Below are 27,899 nucleotides of genomic sequence, written 5' to 3' on the forward strand. Positions count from 1 at the left end.
AGCTTTTTATTTTGATGAAGCCCCAATAGTAATTTTTGCTTTTGTAGGAGGACATATTTCTAAAAAGGATAAACCCAAAATAACACTGTAAAACAGAAGTACCATCAATGGACTGGGACATTTTGACACATTTCAAGTGGTATAGGATTGAGGGAGAAATCACAGCAGAGAAAATTATAGTACAAGACATCAGAGGTTTTGTGGCAAGTGAAAAAACATAACAGTGAATTAAGTCCAGACTTCAAAAAGAGAAAAGATAAAGAAGGAGGAAAAAAGGGAGGGAGGAAAGAAAGGAATAAGTAACTGCACCCAAGAATGAAATAATAAAGCACTCTGCTATTAGAATTCGGTTCCCTCCACCAATTTTGGCAATTATGGGGATCCTAGATGGCCTTTCTATTGTCATTATTTAGCCTTGAAGAAAACCTGCTCATTGAAATGCCCTGTGCTGTCACACAAAGCCTACGGTGAGCCCATCTAGTCACAAGAAGGAGCCATTAGGAAAAAGTAGATTTGGGGATTCCTGGTGGCTCAGTGGTTTAGCACCTGCCTTCAGCCCAGGGAGTGATCCTGGAGTCCTGGGATCAAGTCCCTCACGGGCTCCTTGCATGCAGCCTTCTCCCTCTGCCATTCTCTCTCTCTCTATCCCTTATGAATAAAAAAATAAAATCCTTAAAAAAAAGAAAGAGTGGATTTTCCAGTCCCTGGAAAAAAATCCTTTCCAGCCATTCATACCAAGCAACAAACTTTCTTTATTCAACATGATTTAATCACCAAAGATCTCCAGACTTTTACAGGAAATTATTAGCATGAGAAAAAAGCTCTAAGGTGAACAAACAGAACAACTGCCCTTGGGGAAACCAAAGATAATTCAGGTACCAAAAGTGAACTTCTTAAAAATTCTATTTTTCTGGAAAATTTAAAAGGCTGTTATATTTATAAAAACACATTGCTTTATAAAAAGTGTGTGTGGGAGGGCAATGAAAAAAAAAGGAGTCTTGAAAAATATGTATATAATTATCGAATTAAGGCATACTCATTTGATAGAATACATTATTAAATGCACACACCTGATTACTTATCTGGTAAACTATAATCTAATAATATGGATGATGGAACACCTAGAACAAAAAGTCTGAGAAATAGGATTCCTGAGTAACAAAAGATAAAGGAACATAATCAAAGAGGTAAAAGAGGAACATGTCTCTGTCTTCAGTCTTAAGTCTATCAAATGCCAAAAACATTGAAAAATAGTCCTTTATAGATATATCCCATTGATGATTTATAACTCCGAGGATTATTTTTAAAAATCCTGAGAGCAGAGAGAGAAAAACTGATTACTTGTGAGAGAATAGAACCAGATCAACTTGAGATTTCTCATCACTAACAGGGAATGCCAAGGAAAATGGAGCAAATTTTTGAAGTTCTTAAGGTAAAAGATTTTGAATCTAAAATTTTTATATCACAGATTTTCAAACACATTTCCAGACAAGTAAGAATTTAGTTTACTTTCAAAATAGTCAAGGAAGTAGCACAATCAAACAAAACAAGAACCTCAGGATGAGAGTAGTGTGGGATATACCAAATACTGATATGTGATCCAGAATAGAGAAGAAAAATGGCATTAAACTTAAAGAATATTCATTAGGCCTTAATTCTTGGAAGATTCTCCTGTGAATGGTAAAGTTTTATTGATATAGAATTCTCATTTATGGCTTCTGCCATAATATTTAATTCTGCAGAGAATGATGTTTCCATGTTTATATTATACATGCCATTTGGGGTTTCATTTTTTAAGTTATCCTGTTGGCAAAGCATAGAAGACTTAGATTTATGTGAGAGAATATAGACATAAAAAGAGGTGGCAGATATAGAGATAGATTACTGTATTATGAACCCTAGAAATGTAAAGATAATGTATATCTAAAAATATTTGAGAGGTTGACTGAGAAAGAAAGGTGAAAGGAAAATTAATGTGACAACTTCTTCAAGTTTCATTGCAGATAAATAGATAATGTCTAAAGTTTATAAATTCAGAAACAGAAGTATAATGACAGTAATAAGAAACACCAAGTCAGAAGAAAAGGTTAATGAAGATTCTATCTGTGGAGGTGGAGCAGAGCCGCTGTCACAGGGAATCAATAAAAGGAAGAATGTTATATTTTATATATCATGCCTCCTTTGCTGTTTGAAATTTGTTACTGTATCCATGAATTACCTTTATTACTAAAAACGTGTTTGTGAAAATAGAAGAAAGCTTATAAAAAATGAACTTACAGTTAATACATCTGTCATGGAATTCAGTTGAAAAAAAGGTAAACTCAATTGGTTATATCTACATGTATTTTTTAATGCATTCAAAAACACATAAGAACATCAAAAATACTCCGGGTGTTCATAGCAGATCTAAAAAAACTTAGTTTTTATTTTAAACTTGATGTTGTGTTATTTAGTTATATAAATAAGGTAATATAGTCCACTATTTGTCAGGAATAGAAGAGTCTATTGCATAGTGATTTAAATCTACTAAAAATAAAACTGTTCAGTTAATTTGTAAGTATTTATTGGATTCCTGCTGTGCACTAACTCTTGTGTGAAGTATTGTTGGGAAAACATAAAAAGTACAAGACAAAACTATTTTCTTATGATAAGCACGTGGACACATGGAAAACATCATATAACATAAAATGGTTATTTTATCAAATGTATCCCAGAGAAGTAAAACCAATATTGATCCTTTCCTAAATTCTCAGATTTAATAAACAAACTATTGGTCATCACCTAGGACCTCTATGAGAAATATTTATATTCTGTACAAAAGAAATTTGCTAATATCCTGAAACACTATATTTGGAAAGAAAGACATATGGACAGCTTTTCCAAAAGAAAGTAACATTCCGAGAGAAAAAAAATAGTCTATGGAGAAATATATCATGTGGAAGTGTGGCATGTGGGATTGTACTTTACAAAACTTTCCCATCATCCATGGAGGTGATTGGTTAAACTCCAATCACCAATTTTTAATTGCATAAAAAACTAGAATTTTTGCTCTTTAAACAAGTAACATAGAAGTACCAGTTAAAAGAGAAAGCTCTCATTGAGAAATAATTGGTGTTAAGAAGACAATATTTATCTAAGCCAAGGATAAAGGCATATTCTTTAACATCATTTGTAACCAAATTTTTCAAAATGCCAGAATGAGCAAGTAGCAAGTGACCAGTTGGAAGCCGTGAGTAGGCAAAGTCCAAGGTAAAAGTGGCAAATTTGCCTTCATATGTGTACAGAGAAAGAGTAAATGGATTTAGAAACCTCAACAGTTGATAATGTTGGAGTCCAATGAGATAATGTATTTTTTTTTTAAACATTTTTTAAATTTATTTATGATAGGCACACAGTGAGAGAGAGAGAGGCAGAGACACAGGCAGAGGGAGAAGCAGGCTCCATGCACCGGGAGCCCGACGTGGGATTCGATCCTGGGTCTCCAGGATCGTGCCCTGGGCCAAAGGCAGGCGCCAAACCGCTGCGCCACCCAGGGATCCCGATAATGTACTTCTTATTAAGTTTTTTGTTTTAATTCTGCTGTAGTTAACAAACAGTGTTATATTAGTTTCAGGTATACAATACGGTGATTCAGCACTTCCATACAACACCTGGTGTTCATCATGGTAAGTGTACTCTTAATCCCCAACACCTATTTTATCCATCCCTCTGCCACCTCCTCTCTGGTAACCAGCAGTTTGTTCTTTATAGTTAAGAGTCTATTTTTTGTTTTCTCTCTTTCTTCCTTTGTTCATTTGTTTTGTTCCTTAAATTCCAGATATGAAGGAAGTCATACAGTATTTGCCTTTCTCTATTTATGTTACTCATCATTATACTTTCTAGCTCCCTCAATGTTGTGCAAATGGCAAGATTTATTCTTTTTATGGCTCCATAATGTTCCATTATATATATGCACTACACCTTCTTTATCCATTCATCTATTGAGGGACACTTCGGATACTTCCATAATTTGGCTATTGTAAATAATTCTGCTATAAACAAAGGGGTGCATGTATCCCTTTGAATTAGTATTTTTGTGTTCTTTGGGTAAATATCAGGTAATGTGATGACTGGATCATAACTTCTTTAACTTTTTAAGGAACCTCCACACTGTTTAACTTTTTAAGGAACCTCCACACTGTTTTCCACAGTAGCTACACCAGTTTGCATTCCCACCAACAGTGCATGAGGGTTTCTTTTCAATGAGAAAAAGTATTTAAACCATGCCTGAGGGGTTGTATTTCTTTAAGATTTACTCTTTTTATTTTTTGGCATTCATTTAACAATATTTATTGCTTGGCTAATTATATATCAGGCACTGTATTAAGTTCAATGGACAGTTTTTATTTAAATCTGTGATTAAGATTTAACCAATAAGCGTTTTGGTTAATAATGTACCTTTTAACAGAGAATTCTGTCTTTATTGAGAACAGACAACACAATTGCTTCAGTATCAGATTCAAATGGTATCATCTAGGGAAATTTTTCTGTAGTTGAAAATGACTGACATTGTCATAACTTATAATAGCATCCTTTACCTGTTGGCATTTACCAATTTCAAGCAAATGTGCCTCCAATGTGGTGCTTGACTCATAAAGCTGAACTGGCAAGTGGAAATTAATATTTTTAGAAGATAAGTCTTAAAGAAGCAGTATAGCATTGTTGTTAAGGCAAAGACTTTGGCACCAGACTCTGGCACTAGACTGCTAGGTTAGAATCCTAACTTCTCTTTTCCTCAGATTTTTCATATACAAAATGGGGTAGTAATACTTCCTCATTTCTAGGGTCACTGTAGAACTCAAAAGAATTAAATTATAATAGTGCCTGCCACATAGTACTCAATAAATGTTAGCCATTTAAGGAGACAACTGGAAAAAAAATAAGCTCCAAAACATAAAGACAATAAAGGACCCAGAAGAACACATAGAGAAAACCATCAGTAATGATCCAGAAGGTCCTAAAGAATAGTGCAAGTTAGATAATAGTTCTAACAGGTAAAGGCTGAAGATGACATTAGAGAGTGTGTACCAGGGACAGGGAGGATCCTGTCTGGTGATACCACAGAGCTTGTCTGCAGTTGAAATAGGGGGCAATGGCTGTATAACCACAGGACAAAGACAAGTGTTTTCCATGTGTTCTTTATCACATTCCCAATTCATACTAACAAAGTAGCCTTCTGGGGAAGATCCAAAAAATTGCTGGAACCTGAAAAACTATTTGAATTATATCTTGTGAATTGAGAGTTAGTGCAAGTTACGTGGTAGAAAATAGCCATCTCCCTGGGTCTTCAGAAGTGTTCAGTTAATAGCTTTCTCGCTATTTGTTGTAGTATGTCTGTAAACTGAGGAAAAGGGGAGTACTGACTTTTTCATCTGATAACTAGAACTCTCTAGAGTCTCAACACTATGTAGAAATGTAGAGTCCATGTAGATAATCTAACAAAACCATCAGCTTATACATATACAGTGAGATAACAAGTGGAATAGAAATATACTATCTAGCGTTCTATATCAATGAAAACTCTAGAAAATAAACCCCAAAACTTATGTTTATGTCCTGAATTGTGTTTTCTACTGGCTACAATGGAGATGTCCAAGTAGTGAATTACCCATATATCTGGTACCCACTTACTCTGTGGAGTTACTGAGTCATGATTTGTGTATTTGGCTATGCAGAGATGGTAGCCAAAAGGATGTGTCTTCCTACATATTCTGAAGAATGACAAGTTCAGGAAAAGGCAAATTCTGTCCAACAATCTCAGGAAAAAAAAAAGTGAAGACCAAGGGAAGAAGAAAAAAAACAGGACGATGTTAAAAGGAGAGTCATACTTCACAAAAAAATTCAAGTCCTTCTAGGGTGTGAGGTGGCAGGAAAGAAATACAGACTAAACCCTGAGGATTCAGATCTCAAATAAGGACATGTTTTATCTGCTCAGCTTCCAGCATTGGCTGGATGCTAGGCACTATGCCAGGACATTGCCATCAGAAACACACCTTTCTTGTTTTCAGAAGTCCATGGCTAAAATTTGTTAACATTTTTATGGCATTTTTTATAGCATTTTGTATTTTGGAAATACAGATAAAGTATGAAAATTTATCCAAGAGCATTTTCCCAAACTGACCCAAATGGAGACTGTTGTAATTTTTGGGTCTCAAGACAAGATGTAATATATAGTTATTTAAAATATGATCAAGTACAGCTGCAATTTACTCGCTGTAACCCTATATAAAACATAACTATACATTCCTAAAATCCCTCCCCTGGCCCCAAATCTTTGTTGCTATATCTGATTAAACACAAATAAATACTCTAAGGAATTTCTCTGGAGAGAAACTAAAAATGGCCCCCCAGCATGTCAGCAGTTTACAAAGGAGGATTTGGTTAGGTCACTGAAGTTCAAGGAACTAATTCATTTTCACAGATATGCAAATTCTATACCACATACAAATATCATTATAAATCCAGAGCTACTCAGAGCTAAAACTTTTAAAATTTAAAAGAATTTTTTTAAATTATTAGAATGAAAGATGTTATTCTTGAATAACTTCTTGAAAAATTAGAATACAATTCTCTAAATTGTCTATTGATTAGATTAGTATGTTCTCACTGGTGTGCTCTAAATTTTTGAGTAGTTGGGTTAATGGATATGTCAGCAGCGTCATTTCCTTTTTATTACATTGAATGCATCTCTTGTAGCTATTTTAACAATGTTAAATCAATTTGTCATGTATTTATTTTTGGTTGGATCCTTAAGTCAAGTGCAACAGCTTGAAGGAGAATACAAATAAATTTTTTAAGTAAGGATTTCTTGAACTTAACTTAGATTTACATTACATATAAGGATAAATCATTCATCTACATGTTTCCCCAGGACTTAAAATGTGGGATATATTGTCCAAAGGAAGCAATGTGCCGTCTGAAATTCCTATGAAGGGAGAATTTTCTGACAATAGGAGGGATTTCAGAGTTCTTTTCTAAACTATGGTTTTTATCTTCTACTATGTTCTAGCCACACCTAATCTCATTTTGGTCTGTCTTCTGATGCTACAGCAAATGGGTGCCAAGTTCTAGTGACTGAATTTTTTCCCCCGAATTCCTGTGATTGCATAAAAGGCAAGATTTGGTTCTGAAGGCAGGGATTTGCCCCAGCTGAGATGGTAATCAGTCATGTAAGTTTGACAACTATGAGTGGAGGTGAGACCCTCACAGAGGAGGGACTGAGAAAGTGGGGATGAACTTGGTTGGACTCCTCACTGACACATGCCCTACCCCCTCAGCTGCAGTTCTCTAGATGATGTCATGTTCATGGCTGAGCTCACTCTTCTGCATCTTCTATCCCTCACAAAACTGGTACAAGGGCACACAGAACATCCTTCAGGAGCCACCAGCCACACATAAATTCATGCACGTATTCCTACTCACATTCAGTTTGAACATCTCAAAAACCTTTTTGCCAATATCCTTGTACAAAGCTGTATAATTGCAGCTCACCACTCCATGAGTGTAGGCACATATTTATTCTACAATCTAACAGCTGTTCACAAAAATAGGGCCCAGAAAGAAACTCAAATAAATATTAGAACTTAATATGTGATGCAGGTGATATCTTGAATCAAGGAAAACAAGATGGTTTATTCAATAAATTAAGCTAAACTAATTGGCTCTTCATTTGAGAATATAAACAGGGTTATATTCAAATCTCAAATCTTATAGATAAATAAATTCCTGGTAGAATACGTGTCAAAACATAAAAAAATAAAATTTAACAATAGACAAAGTGTTTTTGTCTATTGTTAGAAAAAGTATAACAATAGACAAAATATTTTTTTTCTAATTCTAGTTTGGGGAAGATACTATAAATGTTATTTAAAAACTCTGAGGGAAAATGTTTAACAGAAGTGGTTGCAAAAATAGTGAAAGTATTACTGAAGATGGCAAGAAATACTATAGCAAGAAATGGCAAGAAATACTATAAATAAAATTGAAATATAAGTGTCATACTGAGAGAAAATTCTTGTATGTATAAAGCATATTTTTAAGGTTCTACTAACTAACAAGAAAAAAGATATACCTTAATTGAAAGATTAATCAAATATATAGTTCACTGAAAAAGAAATGCAGATAAGTCATATAAAAGTCCCACTTCACTAATAATTCAAATATTCCAATTAAAACAGCAAAAAGACATTTAGTGCTTACATATAGGCAAAAATGTTATCACACTGAAAATAGCCACTGATCATGAGAGTGTAGGGAATTGGAATTTTTAGGGGATTCTGTGTTAATTGGAACACAATTGGCACAACTTTATGGAGGGATATTTGATATCTAAGAAATCTGTTAAATGTTTATAAGCATTTTACCAACCACCTCAATATTGAGAAATTTCACCTATTGAAACAATTAATACGTTCAAGTATATATGTAAAGATGTTCATTTCAACATTCTTTGTAATGGAAATAAGTTGGAAATAACCTGAATTTCTACGTGTGGGAGGTAGGGGGTCAAGAAAGAGAGATAGAGAGATCCAAACAACTGAATACTATTTTGTCAAAAATAAAAAAAAAAAGGATTAGATATGAGAATGTATAAAGAAAAAGATGTAATTTGCTAAATCTTATTTGCATCATGAATTTCATGGTGTATATAAGACTGCAAATTACATTTTAGAAAATTTCAAAATGTTTACTTCCAAACTTTAATACGAATTACCTCTGAAGAGTTGGACTGTTGAATATCTTTAACAGTTATTTAACAAAAAATAAGAAGAAGAAAGTAACTTTCTTGGAATCAAAGTTTGGAGTTGAAAGAATATTAAGGAATAATTTAATCTAACTATCTCATTTGAGGGGTAGGATACCAGAATTTTAGAGAGTTTTCCCAAGATCACATGCCAAGATAATGGCAGAACCAGGGCTGGAACCAGAGCTGTTTATTAGTGCTGAGCATGTTCTAGATACTGGGATGACCTGGTCAGATGATGAGGTATGGGGCTTTCAGTCTTTTTCCATTTCATCCAAATGCATCAATTACTTTTATAAAACCAATAATTAGGGGATCCCTGGGTGGCGCAGCGGTTTGGTGCCTGCCTTTGGCCCAGGGCGCGATCCTGGAGACCCGGGATCGAATCCCACATCGGGCTCCCGGTGCATGGAGCCTGCTTCTCCCTCTGCCTGTGTCTCTGCCTCTCTCTCTCTCTCTCTCTGTGACTATCATAAATAAATAAAAATTAAAAAAAAAAAAAAAAAAAAAAAAAACCAATAATTAGTGGGAAAAAATATTTTTTATCAAGTACCTAATATGTGGTATGCATCAGGCAAGGAACTTTTCTTTTTGGGGGGGTGGGGAGGGGAAGAGGGAGAGGGAGAGAGAGAATCCTAAGTAGACTCCATGCCCAGCACAGAGCTCAGCACAAGGCTTGATCTCACAACCCTGAGATCATGACCTGAACTGAAATCAAGAGTTGGACACTTAACTGACTGAGCCACCCAGGTGCCCCCAGGCTAGGCACTTTTCAAGCATTCTCTACACACTTAAAACTTACTCTGTGAAGTAGGTTGCTTCTGTTTTATAGCAAAGGAGTACTCATTCCTTTATCTTTGAGACAGTATAAAAGCATCTCTCAAATTATGATCCCACTGTCCTCACTCTGGATGTGGATTCAGCCTGTAATAACCACTTTTCCATCTGCCCGAAGTCCCTTTCCTCGCCTCTTCCTTCATGTCCTTATTGTGTCACATCTGCCTCCACTCGAGTTTGTGAACTCTGAAAGGAGACTCTGCCTCTTGTCCTTCTCTGTTTGCCATAATGATGAACATGATGCTTTACATACACTGCTCTTTAAAATATCAAGGTTGAATTCTTTTTTAAAAAATTAGAGTTCAATTTGCCAACATATACCATATTACCCAGTGCTCATCCCATCAAGTGCCCCCCTCAGTGCCCATCACCCAGCCACCCCAATCCCCCGCCCACCTCCCTTTCCTGGAAACCCCTTGTTTGTTTTCCAGTTAGGAGTCTCTCATGTTCTGTCTCCCTCTCTGATATTTCCCACTCATCTCCTTTCCCCTTTATTCCCTTTAACTATTTTTTATATCCCCCAAATGAATGAGACCATATAATGTTTGTCCTTCTCCAATTGACTTATTTCAGTAAGCATAATACCCTCCAGGTCCATCCATGTCAAAGCAAATGGTGAGTATTTGTCGTTTCTAATGGCTGAGTAATATTCCATTGTATACATAGACCACATCTTCTTTATCCATTCATCTTTCCATGGACACTGAGGCTCCTTCCACAGTTTGGCTATTGTGGACATTGCTAGAAACATCGGGGTGCAGGTGTCTCAGTCTTTCACTGCATCATCTGTATCTTTGGGGTAAATCCCCAGCAGTGCAATTGCTGGGTCGTAGGGCAGGTATATTTTTAACTCTTTGAGGAACCTCCACACAGTTTTCCAGAGTGGCTGCACCAGTTCACATTCCCACCAACAATGCAAGAGGGTTCTCCTTTCTCCACATCCTCTCCAATGCTTGTTGTTTCCTGCCTTGTTAATTTTCCCCATTCTCTCACTGGTGTGAGGTGGTATCTCATTGTGGTTTTGATTTGTATTTCCCTGATGGCAAGTGATGCGGAGCATTTTCTCATGTGCTTGTTGGCCACGTCTATGTCTTCCTCTGTGAGATTTCTCTTCATGTCTTTTGCCCATTTCATGATTAGATTGTTTGTTTCTTTAGTGTTGAGTTTAATAAGTTCTTTATAGACCTTGGAAACTAGCCCTTTATCTGATAGGTCATTTGCAAATATCTTCTCCCTTTCTGTAGGTTGTCTTTTAGTTTTGTTAACTGGTTTTTTTTTTTTCTGTGCAGAAGCTTTTATCTTGATGAAGTCCCAATACTTCATTTTTGCTTTTGTTTCTCTTGCCTTCATAGATGTATCTTGCAAGAAGTTACTGTAGCCAAGTTCAAAAGGGTGTTACCTGTGTTCTCCTCAAGGATTTTGATGGATTCTTGTCTCACATTTAGATCTTTCATCCATTTTGAGTTTATCTTTGTGTATTGTGTAAGAGAATGGTCTAGTTTCATTCTTCTGCACATGGCTGTCAGATTTTCCCAGCACCATTTATTGAAGAGACTGTCTTTTTTCCAGTGGATAGTCTTTCCTGCTTTGTCACATATATGTCAGTTGACCATAGAGTTGAGGACCCATTTCTGGGTTCTCTATTCTGTTCCATTGATCTCTGTGTCTGTTTTTGTGCCAGTACCACACTGTCTTGATGATCACAGCTTTGTAGTACAATCAAGGTTGAATTCTTAAGAGCGGAATCAGATGACTTGGTAGAATGATTCAATAGTTTGTCCTTTTGGACTCATAGGTAGAGGCAAATTTCTGTTGGTTTTAAAGGGACAGATTATCAGAAACAATGAAGTGGAAATGTCCAAAATTTCTACTTTGCAAATGGAATTTCACTGTAGCTACAAGATGTGTGTAAGTGAGAAAGCCAGTTTCACTCCTTTGTTGGTGCTAGAAAATAATAATTGTGGAAATGAGAGATGAGACAGCTAAGAAGTCCTAGAACTGAACTAGGATGAGGACCACCTACATATTTGTGGGACATGGTACAAGGTGAAAATGCAGGGTCCCCTGGTTCAATGATTAGAGAGAACTTCAATATGGCAAGCAGAGCATTAAACAAAAAAGGAGGTCCTTTGGAACTGGAGCCTGTGTAACTGCACAGGTCACATGTCCATGAAGCCAGCCCAACTGGCATACCAATTTAGTATAAATTTCTGTGATAAACCAGATGCTTACTCTTTCATGTCTCTGTGTATCTTTCTTCTTTTCCTCTCTCCTCAAAGTCTCATATCTTTCATCACTCTTTGTTTCTCAGTCTGGCATACAACTCAGATTTAGAAATTTGTTTCATTCCAACGTCAGTTGCTTTCAATCATGAAGCAAGTATACACCTCCTAATTAAGTGGCCTTTCTTTCACTTTGTTGATTGCCATCTGTGCAATCAGCTCAGATTTAAGTTTTATTGGAGGGGTGGGGAAATATTTTTAGACAGACTTGTATTTTTCTCACATAAATCAATGTTAGAATGACAAAGTTTGTATTATCTAAAATTTTCTTAAATCTGATGTGGCATAATGCTTAGAATTGGATTTTTTTTTTTTTTTTGAGAAGAAAGTCCTTCTTAGGAGACTCTTCTCTTTCAGGAGGAGCTTGAAAATATAAAGGTATAGGAGACTGGGAGATTTCCTATAACAAAACCCAGAGAATCAAATATTGGACATAAAACAAGAAGGAAGAGGTTTGGTTTTTCTCTTAAAAATCTTCCTAAGACCTGGCTGATTATGAAGTGGCTTATTTTTATTTCAGCTAAAGGAAAGAAATCTATTCCTTATGAAAATAAGATATTTGAGAATTGAACAAATAAATAATTTGAAGAGTTAAAGTACACATTCTTACTAAAATCCAAAAAGCTTGACAGTTGTATACCTATTTTAAAAGCTCAGAAGAACTTTTTTATGTATTGAGTAATATAGGCACATCTGTATTCTCACTTGTTATTGGAAATGACATAGAAATGCTGATTGGTTTTTTAAAGCATCTTTTAAGATATATGAATTCAAGATGCCTTTATAGTGATTTTCCTTCAACAAACAGGAATCAAGATGATTGACCAGAGATGTACCAGAGGCAAACTGACAGAGTTGCTTGGGTGAGAATTGGTGAGCAAGGGCAAAATCAATAAAATAGCTTCCTCTCTAAAATAAAGTACATGATATGCTAAGCCTTTATAGATGTAACAACAAAGTCATCAAGTGAAGCAATAGATCTTATATAAAAACCTATTTGAATGCATTTTCTTCTCTGAGCTACATCAGAGATGATTCTCTACATGTTTACAAATGTATGATGCCTCCTTCAGTGAGTTCGTTCTCAACCCATCCCAAGCCATCTATATGTCCTCCACGTGCAGTAATAGTGGTAGGTGGATTTAAAATGCAGAATATAGGGGGCAGTTTTCCTCTGTCATTCGATCTTTTATTTATTATTATAGACACTATTCAAGGCTCCAAAGATACCTGAAGCCATGGGTAGAGAGATGTGCTACACTGATATTGTGTTAGAACAGTCATGGGCAACTTCAGAAAGCTAACCATCTAGAATTTGGAATTGCCAGGAATTTTGGTTGTAACAGAAACCCAAATCAAAGTGACTGAAATATAGAATGGAATGTATTATTGATATGCTGAGGAGACTGATCTGAGGTGTTGCCAAGGTCCCAAATGATATGAGTAAGATCCTTTTTTCTCTCTCTTCATCTTTTAATCTCCTTTCCACAGTGCTATTTTCTATCTCCTGTATGCCTTCTGCATGGAGGTGAAAAGACAAAATCTAGTAGCTTTAGGATTTCATTGTTCTTAGTTCTCCTAATCTCAGAAAAACAGAGGAAAATCTCACTATTAAAGAGTATACATAAACCTACTTTTCAAGGACTTGGATCAACTCTCCTTAAATAATATATCAGGCCTATATCTAGGAGATGGTCTCTGATTGGCTCAACTGGGCCAAATGGACACATCTGTGGAGAGGGAGTTAGGATCTTTGATTGACAGCCTCACAAGATTCACTCAAGTGGGGAAGTGAAAGTCCTCTCAAGGAAGTGAGGAGAAACAAATATTTATCAACAGGACAACATTCACAATAAAAAGAAAAATGAGTAAATGTTAAAAGTAGAGCTAGACATCTAAGGGGAGAATAAGGAGTGGGTAGAGTAGGGGGTAGAAAAGGTTTTAGGAGGAGTGACTGCTAACTCTCTCCTTCCATAATTTAGAAAGTTGTTCCTTTTATATTCAATGTATCATATAAGTCTATATAAAAAGAGAAGTATTTTCATAGATACGTGGGCAAATGATTCATGACAATTGACAAGGAGGATTTACAAAAGTTAATAAAGAGGAAAGTTTCAAACTTACTGGAAACAAATTAAAAATTAAAACAAAATAAAGATTTCTACTTCTACCCATGATGGAGTAGCAGGAATCTGATTTACCCTCCCATCTCAATAAACTAGAAAACTGGACAAAATACATGATTCTTGGAAGGCAAATAAAGAGAGCATAATTACACCAGATCAGTGGCTGGAGAGTTTCCAGGCTACAATATAGGAATCAGGGGCCCAAATTGATCCCAGCTATCTTCAACAGGCGAGGAAACAAAACTCAGTATGCAGTCTTGATTTATTAAAAAAAAAAAATCATCGAACTAGTAATAAAGGGAATTTCTTCAACCTGATCAGACTGCAATAACAAAACACCATAGACTGAATGGGTTAAACAAGAAATAGTTCTTTCTCACAATTCTGGAGTCAATAAATGCCCAAGGGTCCATTCAGCAATAAATACACAATGGAACAAATAAATAAATGGGAGAAAGGTGACAAATCTTCTCTACAAAAGACTTTCAAGTGATATACATAGATACTTCCTTTTCATCCCCCATCCCCAATACATGGAGTTTAATTTCCCTCACACTGAGAGAGATCTGAGCTTTGTGGCCTGCTCCCAAAGAATGTATTATTAAAAAGGAAAAATTAGTTACACCACAATGAAGAAACCTGAAAGATGCCACCTAAACTGAGTGACCAAGGTTAGCATTATTAGTGATAAGTCATGTTGATAGCAGTAACCCCCGATATGGTGTTCTTTCTAAAAAGCTATAACCCCAGTCTAATAATGGAAAAATATCAGACAAACCCATATTGAGGAACATTCTACAAAATACCTGATCTTACTGTATTCCTCAAAACTGTCAAGGTTCCAAAAAAATGGATAAGCTGAAAAACTGTCATAGATCAGAGGACACTAGGAAGACATGACAACTAACATGTGAACAGTATCCTTTAGTATTCTGTTGGAAGTTTGATTAAATCTTTATAAATAGGAAGGAACTTCCTATTTATGATCTTCTGGCAATTTAGTGACAAAATCACATTGAGCTTCCAACTAGCTCTATAGGACCGGAAAGAAAGGAATTCTCTGTTGTACTATGTGAAGAATAGGAAAAAAATAAAGGTCTATAGAAGTATTTGAGGTCTTAATGAAACCAAGAGGAAGTTATAATATAAATATTTTAGGAGTAATAAGTAATTTTTATATAACTAATAGATATAATTGATCTAGAATGATTGGGTAATGGGGAGTTCTGGTTAATTTAGTGTTTTTATTAACTGGTTATATACGTGGATTGTGTATTTTTTAGGGGACTAGGAAATGTCAGTGCCCTTCAGCTAGAGGACTCCTTGCAGACCTCCAGCACTGAAGGGTAGTATTCACTGTAGGGAAGCTACGAAGTGCCTCTCAGTAAGGGGTGTTACATAGAAGCTATTATGGGATTTAGACTTTGGCTGGATATTTGAAGGAGGGTCTAAGGAAGTAGTGGCTCAATCTGGATTGAGTACTGTCAGAAAGCCCGGATAATTCTGTAACTGAGTATCTGAACAAATGTAATCTACACGAGGGACAGATAAAGCTGTAGTTAGTAAAGAAGTGGCAGGCACTCATTTTATCCAAGTACAAGTACAGAGGGTATTTGATATTTTTTGGACCTCATGGTGATTTTCTTTTAGCTCACTTTATCTTGGTGTCAGAGTGACTTTGTCTGATGTTCCATGAGTTTATGTCCAACAGGAGAACAGTATGGTCTGGCTGTGAGCACCATCAGTTTCCAGCAGCCAGGGCTACTTTTTGCTTCCCTAAAAACAAATGAGAAATTCTTAACATGTAATCTTCAACTGTACTTGTCTGTTCTAGATTTTGAAACTAGAACTTTGTGATCCTTTGTTTTTGTTTTTAAAGATTTTATTTACATATTCATGAGAGACACACAGAGAAAGAGGCAGAGACACAAACACAGGCAGAGGGAGAAGCAGGCTCCATGCAGGGAGCCGGACGTGGGACTCGATCCCGAGTCTCCAGGATCACGCCCTGGGCTGAAGGTGGCATTAAATCGCTGAGCCACCTGGGCTGCCTGTTTGTTTGTTTTTGACAAAAACAAATGTTCGCTATAGTGAACCTTGTGAGCTACTTGTTCTTGAAACACTCTCTTCTCTTGGTTTTGTTGACACCGTAATTCCCCGATTTTCCTTTACATCTTTGGCCTTAATTTTCAGCCTTCTCCTCCCTAAATATTCTCCAACTCTAAATGTTTGAATTTCCCAGAGATTTCTCCTTAGCCTTTCCTTTTCTGCTTTCACACTCTTCCCAGCTGATCTCATCCAACCCCATAGCTTTAAATTGTTTTAATTTTTTATTTATTTATGATAGTCACAGAGAGAGAGAGAGAGGCAGAGACACAGGCAGAGGGAGAAGCAGGCTCCATGCACCGGGAGCCCGACGTGGGATTCGATCCCGGGTCTCCAGGATCGCGCCCTGGGCCAAAGGCAGGCGCCAAACCGCTGCGCCACCCAGGGATCCCCCATAGCTTTAAATACCTACCTCTATGCCACTAGGTTCTAAACTTGTGCCCACCTTAGGCTATCTTTGACCTCCAGACTTATTCCTCTACCTTTATTTACTTGAAATTTCACAAAAATTTCAAACTTAAGAGGTCTAGAGAGGAATTTATTGACTTTTTCCCCTAATGTCATTCATTCTCTGGTCTTTTTCTTCTCCATAAAGATCTGGACCCTACCTACATTCTCAAACTTGCAATATGTGAGTCAAATTTGATATGTATGTGCCCTCACTCCCCTACCTCATCCATTAGCAAACCCTGTTGCTTCTACTCCACAGTGCACTCCTATCTGTCCACTACTCACCTCCTTCTCAGCCCAGCTGTGGTCCAAGCTACCATCATCTCCCTATAGCAGCGTCCTTGTTAATGTCTCAGCTTCCACACTGGATCTTTGTCTGTTCTCCCAACAGCAAAGTTATCTTTTATTTTATTTATTACTTTGAAAGATTTATTTATATATTTATTTATTTGAGAAAGAAAGAGAGAGAGCATGCATGAGCAAGGGGAGGAGCCAAGGGAGAGGGAGAGATTGAGAATCTTCCGGCAGTTTCCCTGATAAACACAGAGCCTAAGGTAGGGCTCCATCCCAGGAGAGATCATGACCTGAGCCAAAATCAAGAGTTAGCTGCCTAATCTTAAAAGCCATCTACGAAAAGCCCACAGCAAATATCATTCTCAATGGGGAAACACTGGGAGCCTTTCCCCTAAGATCAGGAACAAGACAGGGATGTCCACTCTCACCACTGCTATTCAACACAGTACAAGAAGTCCTAGCCTCAGCAATCAGTCAGCAAAAAGAAATAAAAGGCATTCAAATTGGCAAAGAAGAAGTCAAACTCTCCCTCTTCGCAGATGACATGATACTCTACGTAGAAAACGCAAAAGACTCCACCTCAAGATTGCTAGAACTCATACAGCAAGTGGGCAGTGTGGCAGGATACAAAATGTCCAGAAATCAGTGGCATTTCTATACACTAACAATGAGACTGAAGAAAGAGAAATGAAGGAGTCAATCCTATTTACAATTGTACCCAAAAGCATAAGATACTTAGGAATAAACCTAACCAAAGAGGTAAAGGATCTATACCCTAAAAACTACAGAACACTTCTGAAAGAAATTGAGGAAGACACAAAGAGATGGAAAAATAGTCCATCTCTTCCATGCTTATGGATTGGAAGAATTAATATTGTGAAAATGTCCATGCTACCCAGGGCATTTTACACATTTAATGCAATCCTTATCAAAATACCATGGACTTTCTTCAGAGAGTTGGAACAAATCATCTTAAGATTTGTGTGGAATCAAAAAAGACCCCGAATAGCCAGGGGAATACTAAAAAAGAAAACCATAGATGGAGGGATCACAATGACAGATTTCAGGTTGTCCTACAAAGCTGTGGTCATCAAGACAGTGTGGTACTGGCACAAAAACAGACACATAGATCAATGGAACAGAATAGAGAATCCAGAAGTGGACCCTCAACTTTATGGTCAACTAATATTAGACAAAGCAGGAAAGACTATCCACTGGAAAAAAGACAGTCTCTTCAATAAATGGTGCTGGGAAAATTGGACATCCACATGCAGAAGAGTGAAACTGGACCATTCTCTTACACCATACACAATGATAAACTCAAAATGGATGAAAGATCTAAATGTGAGACAAGAATCCATCAAAATCCTTGAGGAAAACACAGGCAACACCCTTTTTGAACTCAGCCACAGTAACTTCTTGCAAGATACATCCATGAAGGCAAGAGAAACAAAAGCAAAAATGAACTATTGGGACTTCATCAAGATAAGAAGCTTCTACACAGCAAAAGAAACAGTCAACAAAACTAAGACAACCTACAGAATGGTAGAAGATATTTGCAAATGACCTATCAGATAAAGGGCTAGTATCCAAGGTCTATAAAGAACTTATTAAACTCAACAGCAAAGAAACAAACCATGCAATCATGAAATGGGCCAAAGACATGAACAGAAATCTCACAGAGGAAGACATAGACATGGCCAACAAGCACATGAGAAAATGCTCTGCATCACTTGCCATCAGGGAAATACAAATCAAAACCACAATGAGATACCACCTCACACCAGTGAGAGAATGGGGAAAATTAACAAGACAGGAAACAAATGTTGGAGAGGATGCGGAGAAAAGGGAACCCTCTTGCACTGTTGGTGGGAATGTGAACTGGTGCAGCCACTCTGGAAAACTGTGTGGAGGTTCCTCAAAGAGTTAAAAATATACCTGCCCTATGACCCAGCAATTGCACTGCTGGGGATTTACCCCAAAGATACAGATGATGCAGTGAAAGACTGAGACACCTGCACCCCGATGTTTCTAGCAGCAATGGCCACTATAGCCAAACTGTGGAAGGAGCCTCGGTGTCCATCGAAAGATGAATGGATAAAGAAGATGTGGTCTATGTATACAACGGAATATTACTCAGCCATTAGAAATGACAAATACCCACCATTTGCTTCGATGTGGATGGACCTGGAGGGTATTATGCTTAGTGAAATATGTCAATTGGAGAAGGACAAACATTATATGGTCTCATATATTTGAGGAATATAAAAAGTAGTGAAAGGGAATAAAGGGAAAAGGAGAGGAAATGAGTGGGGCAATACCAGTGAGGGTGACAGAACATGAGAGACTCATAACTCTGGGAAACTAACAGAAAGGGAGGTAGGCGGGGGCTGGGAGTGACTGGATGACAGGCACTGAGGGGGGCACTTGATGGGATGAGCACTGGCTGTTATGCTGTATGTTGGCAAATTGAACTCCAATAAAAAGAAATTAAAAAAAAAAAAAAAAGAGTTGGCTGCCTAACCAGCACTGAGCCACTCAGGCACCATATCTTTTAAATGCATAACTATGATTAGATCACTTTGCTCTCACCTTAAAATCCTTCAATAACTTCCCAATGAACTTTAAAATAAAACCCAACTTTTCCCCACTATTTGTGGCCTATATGACCTATACCCTCCTTAACCTTGATCAGCTCATCTTATCTTAGGCATTGTCCGTGACAATTTATTCTCTAGTCACATGAATTTTTAAATAATTATCCAAGTTATCGAGCTCTTTTCCATCTCAGGGCCTTGGAGTTTGCCCTGCCCATAAAAGCAACCACCCACCCATACCAGACAGACCTTTCTCTGTTCACATTACCTTTGCAAGGAAGATTTCTGCTCATGTGTCATTCTGTGCTTCAGTGTTCCCTTCAGAGAAAGTCCTTCCTTAACCTCCCTGTCTAATTGACTTCCCTAATTATAATGTCATCAAACCCTTTTCATTTCTTTCTTACCACTTACTAGAATGCATAATTATCTATGTGTTAGTTTAATATCTATCTTTCCCCTAAGACTAAATGCTCCAACCAGGCAAAGGCAGCCTTTGTTTTGTTTTCCACTCTCGTTTTGGATTTAGCATGGAAGTGGTGCTCAGTAAATAGTTGTTGAATAGATGGACGCATTAACCAGTTGTCGGTGACTATTACCTTGAATAAATTAGGTTTGTTTTCTCTAGCTTTAGAACACAACATGAGTGAAGGAGGGTAGCTAAAACTGTAGAAAACATCAAAGAATGTCAAAATGGACTTCAATTTCTTTAGCAGGTGGAGGATGAACAAAGGATGTGGGTAAAGAAGAAAGATTAGTGCATTTGGATTCAGAAGACTGAAGGTCTAAACCATATGGGCAGTTGAACAATTCACTCAAGGCTCTGCAGTAGGCTGAATAATGACTCTCCAGAGAGGTCCTTGTCCGAATCCCAGGAACCTGTGAATATGTTCCTTGATAGATGTGATTAATTAAAAGATGTTGAAATAATCCTGGGTTATCCAGGTGGGTCTGTTGTAGCTACCAGAGTCCTTATAACAGGAAAACAGAAAGGTTAGAATCAGAGACAAAAATGTGATGGCAGAAACAGTAAAGCAGTGCCATGAGCTAAGGAATGCAGGCAGCCTCTAAATGCTGGAAAAGACAAGAAAATGGACCTTCCCTTAGAGCTTTCAGAAGGGACAGACACCTGCTAACCCATTTTAGATTTCTGAGGTCCACAACTACCACTATAGGAGAATTAATTTGTATTGCTTTAAGTTACTAAATTTGTGGTAATTTATTATCACAGCAACAGGAAATTAATATAAACTCCGAGATTCATGTCTAAAATTTGTCTTACTTACTTAGTTTCTTAGGACTTTATTGCTGTTGTTGTCCCTCTATACCAAAATATAAGTTGTATGATAGAAGAGGCTATATCTCTGTTGTCCACTGTTTTATTCCCAGAACCCATTATAAGGCCTGGCACAGAGTAGGTGTAAAATATTCTTGATCAATGAACAAATGAACACAAAACCCCAAATGGGTTGTTGTGAAGGCCAAACATGCAACTGTGAATTATAGACTATTTGCAAGAGTTGAGAGGTCATTCTTCCCATTCTTCTCCATTACACTTTAAAAAAAAAAAATTTTTTTATTTGTGTGTGTGAGAGAGAGAGCATGAGTAGGGGGAGGAGTAGAGGGAAAGAAGCAGACTCCCCACTGAGTAGGGAACCAGATGCGGCTCTATTCCAGGACCTTGAGGTTACAACCTGAGCTGAAGGCAGACACTTAACCAACTAAGCCATGCAGGAGCCCTACACTTTTCTTTTCTTTTATAACTCTTTCATCCTTTCTGTTAACTTTCTCATCTGATCTCCTTTATTCCTCTCTTAATTTCTTCCTCATTTATTTGATGCCCTTTCATTCGCTTCTTCCCTTAAGCTTTCCAGTTTTAACCATGCTAATATATTATATATTATATTATATTTATTATATTATATTAATATACAGAAATCTATTGGGGATCCAGAAAACTGAATACTGCATATTTGGCCTTCACACAACCTTATTGGGTAGGAATTTGTGTTCATCTGCTCATTGACCAGGGATGGCCACTTCTGATTTAAATATATGTTATACATGCAACTTTGTGCTTTTGATTAAATTTAATATGCATTCATGATGCATTTATTTAACTTAATTTGATTAGGCCATTGTGTGTGACAGAAATCCTTCATTCTGAAATTGCACACATTGATCTCGAAAATGTGCCACAATGTAGTGACTTGGAGCACGTTTTCTTCTCTAGAGACAGTCATGCCACATACAATTTTAATCACGTTAGGCAAAGTAATTCCTCTAGGGCAAGACTGTCGAAGAGTGAGTTTGTGACCATCTTTCTTTCCCTCACAGGCTTGCTGGATAACACTGTCATTCATGTACTCTGGTTTAGTAGGCACTGTCTGTGGGTATTTCTGGGTTGTAGATCTCAACCAAAATTATGCAAACAGTGAGGGGTTGGGGAGAGTGGAGACAGAGATGCACTATATGAAAGAATCTGACAGCAATCCAGAAGATTCTACCAATGTCAATATGATTGAGAGGGATAGATGGTGTGCCTCTGCAATGCTAGTCTCTCACTTTTTCTTACCCTGAAATGTAGAAGTTGGGGAGGGGTTGGTAAGGAATTCTAAGAGAAGGTTAATCATGGTAGCCTACCTTAGGCAAGGGCTCAGGAAGCCTCTTCTATGTGAAAATATCTTCTACTCACATTTCAAACAAACATTCATTTGGGTGAAACAACTCCTATTTTAATTTTTTACTACTTAAAAGTGAACATCTTTCATTCTTGAAAATGGCAGCCTCATTAATGTATTAGTCCAAACAGGCTTGCATAGTATGTGTGTGTGTGTGTATGCATATACATATGTACATAGGCACATACATATATATATAGCTTATATATATTAGATCTTAGATATATTAGGTACATTAGCTTTTACACACACACACACACACAGAAGCACATGTAAATATACACATACATGCATATATACCAAAGGGCTCCTCTCCTCTACTGGACATAGAAAAAATTATACATAGTAAAGATGAGGGTGCTCTTTAAACAATTAAAAGGTAAATAAATTTAGTCTCCTTACTCATAGTCTCCTACATCAGTGTTCTGCAAACTTGCTGGAAAAATTGGGATTGATTTGGGAGCCTCCTCAGGCTAAGAGAGAGAAAGTATTGAACACTGAACTGGTACACAAGGGACTCCTTTGCCCTCTACATCATCTCTGTGCTGCTAATCTGCCCTTTGCCTGGAGTTGGTTCTCAATTCCACTTTTCTGCCTCCACACTGTGAGTATGAGCCAGCTTGGTAAGCTAAATTTCAAAGTCAAAGTCCACTCCTTTGACTGCGACATAACACTTTGATTGTGAATAAAAATCCCTGGCCAATAAAAGATTATTTTTTGTTTGTTTGTTTTTAGACTGAGGGGTGAGGGCTCAAGTTCTTGCCACTGACATTCAAGAAGTGTCTATGTGAACAAAATTGCTACGTATTTCATCACCATGAGATGATGAAGCCTCCTTTTGCTGTACTATATAAATCTAAATAATGCTTGTATCCCTTCTACCATTAGCTTTTAAAATCATTAATTATACAGTTAAATTTATCTTCATGTTCTGAGAGAATGGTTCATTGATCTAGAAATTAAGCTATGTAATTACCTTAATGGGTAATTTTTGTTACTAACTTATTTGTGCAGAGATCCTTTATCATTTGTAGACATGGGAAGCTATATCTTTCTCTTGGATTACATTTGCATCAATTGCTTAAAATTGGATCAATTGATTATATACATAGGGGCACAAGATTATAAGATTTTGGTTCACATGCTTTGAATACATATCTTCCCCTAAAATTCATATGTTGAAATCCAAACCCTTAAAGTAATGGTCTTGGGAGGTGGGACCTTTGGGAGATAATTAGGCTGTGAGGATGGAGCTCTTTTAAAAGGGATTAGTGCTCTCATAAAAGAGGCCCTAGAGAGACATCCTCCCTTCTGCCATATGAAGTTAACAGTAAAAAGATGGCCATCTGTGAACCAGGAATTAGGCTCTCACCAGTCACCAGATTTGCTAGTGCCATGGTTTGGACTTCCCAACCTCCAGAACTGTGAGAAATAAATGTTTAGAAGCCACCCAGACTATGATATTTTGTTATAACAAACCACACAGACTGACAGATGTCTATAGCCAGATTTCATTGCTCTAGAACATCCTAAGTGAAGAATCATAACAGACTCATGTGATAGTGGAGCAAATCTATGCCCTTTTTGGCAAATATGTATTTTCTCTTTGATAGAGAATAGACAGATACTGACTTGCTACTGAGTGCCTGACTTCTGAGACAGCAGACTTGAACCTGAACTGCCTTACTACAAAGTGTATGTTATTTCTGATCCATCATTCATAAAGTTGAGCATGTTCAGAAACACCCCTCAAAAAGTAGAAGTAGTATATATAAGACAGGTCTTAATAATCCCCAAAGGTATCTTAAACTTAAGTGATATAAACTTTAAAAAGAAAAAGGACAAAAGAGGAGGAGAAGAAGGGGAGGAAGGAGAAAACTGGGGATCCCTGGGTGGCTCAGTGGTTTAGTGCCTGCCTGCCTTTGGCCCAGGGCATGATCCTGGAGTCCTGGGATTGAGTCCCGTGTCAGGCTCCCCTGCATGGAGCCTGCTTCTCCTTCTGCCTGTGTCTCTGCCTCTGTATGTCTCTTATGAATGCATCAATTAAAAAATAGAAGAAGAAGAAAAACCTTACCTGTCTTGAAAGTCAAGTTTATGTTGTGGTTTTGATTTTGCCAAGCACGTACATCTCTGCCAAGACTTAGAAGGAAAAAGCTGCCAATATGAGGAAGTAGCTATATACATGGCTAGTGGGTCTCTTTGAAAGTATGTTAGCCAAGGAATTTGGTGCTGGAAGACAGCAACAGTGGAGGTTTCAATGCCCTGGCTCTATGTCATAGAACATTGAGCTATGTGAGAGACAGCAATGGAGTTTCTACCACACCATTCTGTTTTATGGTTAGTCATTTCTCTTAGCTATTCTTTTTCCTGGTCATATTGCTATGAAATCATTTTTCTGACCCCTAAGGAAATTCTTTAATTTGTCTACACTTTTAAATAAATCCTTTCCCACTTAAACTAGCTGGATCCAGGGTGGCTCGGTCAGTTAAGCATCTGCCTTTGGCTCAGATCCTGATCCTAGCATCATGGGGCTCCCTGCTGAGTGGGGAGTCTGCTTCTCCCACTTCCTATGCCCCTCTCCCTGCTTGCGCATGCTCTTTCTTTCTCTCAAATAAATAAATAAAATCATAAAAAAATAAAATAAACAGCTGGATCATATAATCTGTCAGTAGGAGTCCTGACTTATGCACTATTCTGAGACACCATTTCTACCCGAAACCCAATGATTCACATGTTATTACTGTTATAGGAAAGTTCAAGTACAATAGAATCAATGGTGTACTTCTATGATTTTGGTTAAGGAAAATTCCACTAACATCCATTATAGTAACATGATTGCAAGACAAAGTAGTGTACAGTATTCAGCACAACTCAGAGAGTCAACTATTTGAGAAAAGAAACTATGTCTTATTCATCCTTTTCATGCAGTTTCATAACACCTAACAGCATCCTGGATTGAACCTGAAAGCAGAACTGTTCTGCAGCAGAACTGTCCTGCAGAAGAAGATAGGACAGTTCAATGCTTATTTCAAAACCAGTGAATTCAGGAAATTCACATTCTGGCTTTACAAATTATTTCTAACATAATTCATAATACATCAAATACCCTCTTTTTCAAGTGTGTCATCTGTAGAAGTGAAATAACAACACTTGATTATCTCTTGATGGTACTGTAAGTAAGTACAATGATCATGAATAGAAATTCCAGGAGTTTACTCTGTGACAGGTAGTTTTCTAGATTCTTTATTTTCATTAGCTTGTTTAACCTTCAAAACTACCTTATAACTGACATACATTTATGCTAATTTTACAGATGAGGAAACTTAGATGAGTCAAGGTCATATGTATAAGATTCTAAAATTTGAATCCAGACACTCTACCCCTGGATCTATATTTTTTATCATTCTGCTTTACTGTAAGTAAAATAAACTATTATATAGTGTGCCAAAGATCAAAGGCACAGAGAAATTCATCTAGAGAAACATGGAAAATACAGTTTCTGATGTCTAGAAGCTATGAAAATGGCATTAGATAAGTTGGAGATTTTATAGGGAGGTATTATTTTCCTTTAGACTCTATGTATAATTAGGAAATGTAAGATTTATTGATTTCAGTAATAGATATGTCTTCATCTCTGTATTAGAAGCTTGAGGCTGGATATTGGGGTCATATTAATACTACATGTGGGGACGTCTGGGTGGCTTAGAGGTTGAGCGCCTGCTTTCGGCTCAGGGCGTGATCCCAGGATGTGGGATCAATTCGCATTGGGCTCCTTGTGGGGAGCCTGCTTCTCCCTCTGCCTGTGTCTCTGCCTCTCTCTCATTCTCTCTCTCTCTTTCTGTCTCTCATGAATAAATAAATAAAATCTTAAAAAAAAATACTAGATGTGAATGTGATCCCTTTTTTAAAAAAGAGTTTATATTTGGATAGGAGAACAAAATATATATTCCAGGGCAATAGCAAGGTCCTAAAAAATAGTAATCATATTTTTTCCTAAAATCTCCATATTTCCAATCCATAATGCCTGGAACTTAGTAGATAAACAATATTTGTCATGGATAAATATTGGTCATGTTGTAATAATATGCTATAAAAATTTGTAAGAGTAAGAACTTAATAACACCTAGAATAAACAAGATTTGAGGAAGAAAGTCGAACTTGGGTCTTAGAGGCTGGCTGAGATTTGGATTAAGGAGGAGGAAGTGGGGTTGTCTCAAGTGAGGAAACAAAAGTAGCGAGCCTGTGGAGGTGGAATAAATAATATAATCCTATACAGCAGCTGCTGGAGTGTCCTGTTGGCAGCCATTCATTTGTTCGAAGGGTAGGTGGGCAGTTGGATACCTAGAAGACAATATATTAGGCTATTATGATTGGCACATTATTTTTAAAATGTTCTTTGGGGGAAAAAAGAGCCAGTTTGAAGCAGTAATTTTCAAGCTTCATTAACCTTTAATGGTCAGTTTTAGACATATTCTGTGAAACTGTGAGAATTGTGTGAAGAATTAGTGTTAAGGCACTGTTAGGAGCACTATTTACTATATTGTTTTTATTTTATAATGAGAAAGAAAATATCTGGAATATGCTAATTAAACCCATAATTGCCCTGCTATGATGCTGCCAGAGAAATAAATTACTTCAGGAATCTTGATGATTAAATTGCAAGAGAAAATGTCCGTGATAGCAGACTGATTTTGATGCCTGACTACACAAATATGGATCAGTTGCATCAGGCACGTCTGAAACAGTGGACTAATTTCAGAAATAATTATGATTTGTCTTCTCAAAATTTTCTCTTCAAATAATCTTGTTAATTGACCTTACTACTTCATTGCTATGTCAGTTAATCCACTAACGAAAATTTGCAATTCCTTTGCCGGACTGAAAACATAGTTTTAAATTAAATTTTGAAGGTGAGGGGTGCCTGAGTGGTGCAGTCACTTAACTGGCTGACTCTTGGTTTCAGCTCAGATCGTGATCTCAGGGTGCTGGGATTGAGCCCCACATGAGGCTCCTCACTCAGCAGAGTCTGCTTCAGTATTCTCCTTACTTGCTCTCTCTCTTTCCCTCTCTCTCTCTCTCAAATCAATCAATCAGTCAATCAATCAATCTTTAAGTAAGTAAATAAATTTATTTTAGGGGCAAATGTGACTTAGTATAAAATGAAAATTATGGGTTGACGGAAATCCTATCCATGACCCTCCCTGATGAAACCACTGGTCCTGAGGAAGATGCTCTCCCATTTCCCAGGAGCCACCTGAATCTGTGTCTCAGCAAAGCTGCCCAATGTGCTGTCCTTTCTCCTCTTTCCTTCTGCTTCCTTCCCTGCCTTCCATGGTGCTATGTTGGATGAGGTCGTTTGAGACATATATGATATTGGGATGCAATGAAGAATTCTGAGTCCCTGTGGGTTTCCCCATTACTCTAGCACTTTTACTCTAAAGATACTTCTAGCATTATGCTATCTCCATATCACCAAATTTTAAAACCATACTGGTTTTGGGGGAAAAAAGAGCCAGTTTGAAGCAGTAATTTTCAAGCTTCATTAACCTTTAATGGTCAGTTTTAGACATATTCTGTGAAACTGTGAGAATTGTGTGAAGAATTAGTGTTAAGGCACTGTTAGGAGCACTATTGATATTAATTAAACCCATAATTGGGTTACCCATAATTGGGTTCATTATTCCTAGGAATCCATCCATCCTCATCTCACCAAATTTAAACAATTCCTATGATGTTGAACAAAGGCA

The sequence above is a fragment of the Canis lupus genome, chromosome 7 (genome assembly GCF_048164855.1).
Source record: "Canis lupus baileyi chromosome 7, mCanLup2.hap1, whole genome shotgun sequence".
NCBI classification, from domain to species: domain Eukaryota; kingdom Metazoa; phylum Chordata; class Mammalia; order Carnivora; family Canidae; genus Canis; species Canis lupus.